The 5190-nt window shown below is 48.6% G+C and overlaps 1 non-coding gene across 1 annotated transcript; it reads left to right on the top strand.

The window, feature by feature from the left end:
* Positions 1-3926: 3926 nt before the first annotated feature.
* TRNAC-GCA (transfer RNA cysteine (anticodon GCA)) lies at positions 3927-3998 on the top strand. Its single transcript has one exon. It is a non-coding gene; the product is annotated as a tRNA-Cys (tRNA).
* Positions 3999-5190: the final 1192 nt, after the last annotated feature.

The raw sequence follows: 5190 nt of genomic DNA, 5'->3' as shown, positions 1-5190 counted from the left end.
GGAAGTAGCCATGCCGGTGGCACTGTCAAGAGAGGTCTTCGCCAGGGCGTCCAGCGAAGATGAAATCTTCAAGGTAATCCAGTCAGCCATTTGGAGTGGAGAGTGGAAGGAGGTCCTGAACAACAACGCAAGAAGGGAGGCTAGAGCCCAGAGGGATCTGCAGGCGCTGTGGAAGGTGAGAGACAAACTCTCGATATTAGAAGAAGGCCTACTCCTACGAGGCAGACAGATAGTAATTCCCCGTGCACTGGTTCCAACTGGCGCATATAGGTCATCAAGGATCTGTGAAAACAAAGGCGAGACTGAGACCAAAGGTGTGGTTTCCCGACCTTGAAGACCAGGTGGAAGATATTTACCGTATCAGGCCGCAAGCCCGACAGAAAGGGCACCTCCCATAAAATCCATGGACAGGAGCAAACTCCCCTGGGGGACAGTGCACGCAGACTTTGGCTCAACAGGCAGAGGGATGTATTTCTTGGCTGTTGTAGACCAGTGGTCGAGGTACCCCGAAGTAGAGCTGGTGGACTCCACTGCATGTGATCACACCATTCTGGCCGTCGAGAAAATGTTTGCGTCCCATGGGTTCCCGACCATCCTGTGCTCAGACAATGGGCCCCTGTTCATGGGGAACCAGTTTGCAAAATACCTGGAGGAGAGGGGGATACAACACAGGAAGGTAACACCATTATGGCCCAGAGCGAACGGGGAAGCAGAGCGATTTATGAGGACATTGAACTAAATATTTCGCATCTCGGCGAATGGAGGGGCGAGCTGAGAAGAAACCTGTTTGAGTTCCCACGAGAATATAGGACCACTCCACACCAATCGACGGGAGTTTCCCCAGCTGAAGCCCTGTTTGGACACTGCACAAGAGGGCTAATTCCTGAAATGGAGGGACAAGCTCCAGGTGTGATCGACGACGCCAGGGTCCGGCAGGAAAGAGCGGCCAGGAGTGAGAAGGAGAGTGAGAGGAGAGGCCTACAGGAAAAAGAGGTAATGGTGGGTGACACTGTGCTGGTAAAGAACCGCCACCCAGAGGGGAAACTGTCCCTGACATATGAGCCACAACCCTGGACAGTCACTCATGTGAAAGGAGCGATGATCACCGCGGCCAGCGAAAGGGGAACAGTAACCCAAAACAAATCCTTCTTCAAGAAAGTGGATTTGAGTCCCATGGAAAGGTCACCGGATGAGACAGCAAGAGCAGAAGCAAGCGGAGGCATCCCGAGGCCGACATGCAGGCGGAACCCCCACCAAATGAAGACGCACCACTGCCGACCTATGGGAGCAGCAGCCGGTACCCGACGAGACAGGGGAGACAGCCCCCGGTGCGATTCAAGGACTACATTATGGACTCAGGAGACTGAGCCGGTAGCACACTGAAGTGAACGATTCATGTTAGTCCTGTTTAATTTACATGTGGTTAATTGTTTCTGTTTAAAGAAAAGGAGGGATGTTGCAGTGGGAAGTATGAGGACACATGCACAAGCCTCGTTTGGGCTCACGCGTGCGCGTTTGTAATAAATGCGTCCCGAACGGCAGTTGCCGCCAGGACCTCAGAAGCACAAGACGTGTCTCTGTATATTTATTTATTTATTTTATTTATTTTATTTATTTTATTTATATTTATATTTATTTTATTTGAATTAATAAGGCGCCTAGCGGCCCGGAGGCATCGTGGCACTGTTACGGCAAGTTACTTAGTACAGTACGACAGGTAATACATAGGTAGTGAAGAAGTTGGTGTCTGTTCAGTGACAGTGTAGAGAAAGAGTTCCAAGGGTTGCAGTGGAACAGGGTGTAGAAAGTACATTTGTAATAGGTGTTAGTTAAATAACTTTGTTTTTAGCAGTATTCTGAACACTGTGAGAGATTCTTCGCTTCTTAAGTTGAGAGGTAGTGCGTTCCAGGCTATTGGGGCTAATACTTCAAAGCTGGTGCCGCCAGCTTTAGCTCTGTTGAACGCTGGGACCGATAGTAGGTGGGAGTATTGGTCACATTTAGGTCTGTGGGCTGTAGTCTGGTGTATTCTGTCTACTAGGTAGGCTGGGGCGGTCTTTGCAAGGCACTTGTGTATGATGGTGAGGGCTTTGAATGTTATGCGTTCTCTGATTGGGAGCCAGTGGGCGTCCTTTCTTGCCTGGGAGATGTGCTCTCTCTTGGGGATGCTGAGGGCAGCTCTGAGGGTGTTGTTTTGTGCAATCTGTAGTCTGTTAATGTTATTGGCAGAAGTGCCTATGAGAAGGATGTTACAGTAGTCAAGTTTTGCTCCAATTGTGGCTCTCGCAATGTTAAGGAGATTGCTTGTAGAAAGGTGGGGTTTTACTGCATTTATAATTTTTCTGGTGAGGGCAGCGGCGGATGAGATGGCGCTGACTTGCCAGTCCATAGTTAGGGTAGAGTCGAGGTAAACCCCAAGGGTATTCACTGGTGTGGAGGCTGTAATGGTAGTATTCTCAATAATGAATGAATTATACTTTGCATTCAGTTTTTTTAGGGCTTCTTTGGGGCCTACTAGCAGGATGTCCGTTTTTTCCCCGTTTAAGCAGAGCCCATTGGCTGCCATCCAAGCCTGGATGCGTGCATATGTTAGCTGCAGGGTGTGGAGGTCTTGTTCGTAGTTTCCTGTTAAGGGAGAAGAATTTGTGTGTCACCAGCATAGTTTGTGAAAGCTATGCTGAAGTCTTCTAGGTCTCTGAAAAGTGGGAGGGTAGAGAGGTTGTAAAGGGTGGGGGCTGTACAGGATCCTTGTGGTACTCCGCATTCAATCGGAGTTGGAGAAGCTGAGGCTTGGTCCGAAAAAACCTGCATAGCTCGGCCCTCCAAGAAGGAGTATTCTTCCGTGTGAGTGTGTATGCGTGTGTATGAGGCGGCATGAGGCACCCGACAGAGATAACAGCGGTGATACCAGCATCTCGATTTCCCTCCCGAGCAGCAGCAGTGAGCTGCATTGTCCTAGGGGGCATGCACGAGACACAATGCAACGTGCATCTGGCAGCTGGGGACAACACGACAGAGACACACAGTGCACGTGCATTCTGCATGCTCACAGCACTTTTAACTGGCCAGTGCTACAGAGGTGAGGATGGGGACGAAGGGGAGCCCCACATGGTCCTAGAGATTCAGGACTCCTCACGTTCCACAAAACAATCAAGTTAAGACATGTCTCTCGCTCTCATGCTGTTGATTCTTCCATGGTCACTACTTGCTGAGAGCTTGACCAGCCTGCAATCGCTGGTTTGGGATATAGCTCAGTGGTAGAGCATTTGACTGCAAATCAAGCATTCCCTGGTTCAAATCTGGTGGCCCCCCTTTTAATTTTCTTTCATTTTAATAACAAATATTTCTTTAGTTATAAAGATCTGTCTTCGTTTTCTGAGCACAGATGGCATCAGTGAACATTTGCAACGCTATGCATTGTAAAAAATCTTCCGGTTTCATCTTAGTTAGCACCTTTCTGACAGTGGCAGTTTAGTGTTTCAGCTCCATTGTGGCTGCATGCCCCTTGAGATCATGAACATTCTTATTCAATGTACCCAAGGGTGCTACACACTGTCCAGCCCTCACGCCCCCACACCTGTAAGCAAAGGGGGGCCCATTCATATTGAAATTGACCCCATGAACCCTAATAAATGTTGACCCGGGCACTATGAGCAAGCACTAAAGGAGCTCTTAGTTATGCATAAGTGCCTGCTTGTCAGCAAGGGGGAGGAGGGCGTGTGTGTTGTGGCATTTCAAGAGATTTGGAAGGTGTCACCAGAACAAGCCAGGCCTGCCAGCTCTTTGGCCTTCATATAAGTGCTAAATCCGGCTGACGTGTCTCTCCCTCTCACGTGCCGTTGATTCTTCCAGCATCACTTCCGTTTAGCGCCTGACCAGCGCAGAATCAATGGTTTCCAGACGATTAGGGAGATGATCTTCAGCACGGGGATATAGCTCAGTGGTAGAGCATTTGACTGCAGATCAAGAGGTCCCTGGTTCTAATCCGGGTGTCCCCTTCACCTTTTTATTTAAATAATATGTCTTCCTTTTCCAAGCACAGCTGCCATCAGTGAGCATTCGCTGCGCTTTAAGATACATGTTGTACACATGCTTTCAGGTATTCCAAAAATATATTTATTTTCGGGTCAAACTTCCTTAATTCGAAAGCACATATCACACCTACCTTTGTTTATTATTGATGATTTTGGAAATTCCCATATTCCCAGGTGCCATTGGTGCATCTTACATCACAACTTTCAGAAGGATTTTAAAAAAAGGCGCAGGAGTTAGAGTCAGTCCGAAACAAATAACACCTCTGCAAGAGTCACCCAACCTGATGCGCCACCTCCGTAGTTTCCTGAGTCAAGACTCATCATTCCCTGATCCTCTGCAAGAGTCACCCAACCTGATGTGCTACCTCTGCAGCTTTCTGCGTCAGGACTCATCATTCCCTGATCCCTGATACTGTAAACACGCTGAATTCCCAACACTGCAGTTCACAAACATATTGTTTCATCTCCAGCAACACTGGCATTTCCCATTAAGGAGGTTCAGTGAAAGCTGAAAGGCTCTTCACTGGTAGCAACGGGGAGGCGGTCGCCCCAACAGCACAAACCTTCACCAGGTGATGTCATGGGAGGGCACGGGGTGGCGCACGCACTGCATAGCCTTGCGTTAATCAGACTCAGCTTTCTACCAAGAATAATAAGTGATGGACGGGAAGTTTTACATTTATAATAACCATCTCTACTTTAGCCCACCTGAAGCAATCCAGAAGTGGGGTCAACGCTTTGCAAACTCGTTTTGGGGCCTTCAAAAATGGGAATTGTGTAACCACTGCGCGGAGCACAAGTAACCTCAGACTTTTAAGTCCTTGCAGGACATAATGCAACTGAAGTCTGAGCAGAAACTCTCGTGTTCAGAGAGACAAAGTGAAATCAGAAAATGATGGAAGAGGGGTGAGGTGTCACTCTGTAGGAACTTTCCATACTACTGCATGGATGTCAGGCTGCCCCCAGCTGCTGGTCCTCAATGCTCGCTGAATAGATGCTTAGAATATAATCTGCAAGCCACGCCAGCTGATTGAAGCCCCTCCAGCAGAACTCGGTGTGTTTCCCGCTAAATTTGCAAATCATTTCATCCCCCAGAGGCGGATAAAATGCGTGTCATTGAGTTGCTTCGTTCCGGAATGTCTGGGGAGGGCAAGCA

The sequence above is a fragment of the Ambystoma mexicanum genome, chromosome 1p, assembly GCF_040938575.1.
Source record: "Ambystoma mexicanum isolate Mex_15411 chromosome 1p, UKY_AmexF1_1, whole genome shotgun sequence".
Classification (NCBI taxonomy): Eukaryota; Metazoa; Chordata; class Amphibia; order Caudata; family Ambystomatidae; genus Ambystoma; species Ambystoma mexicanum.
This window is presented reverse-complemented; position numbering and strand designations above follow the sequence as displayed.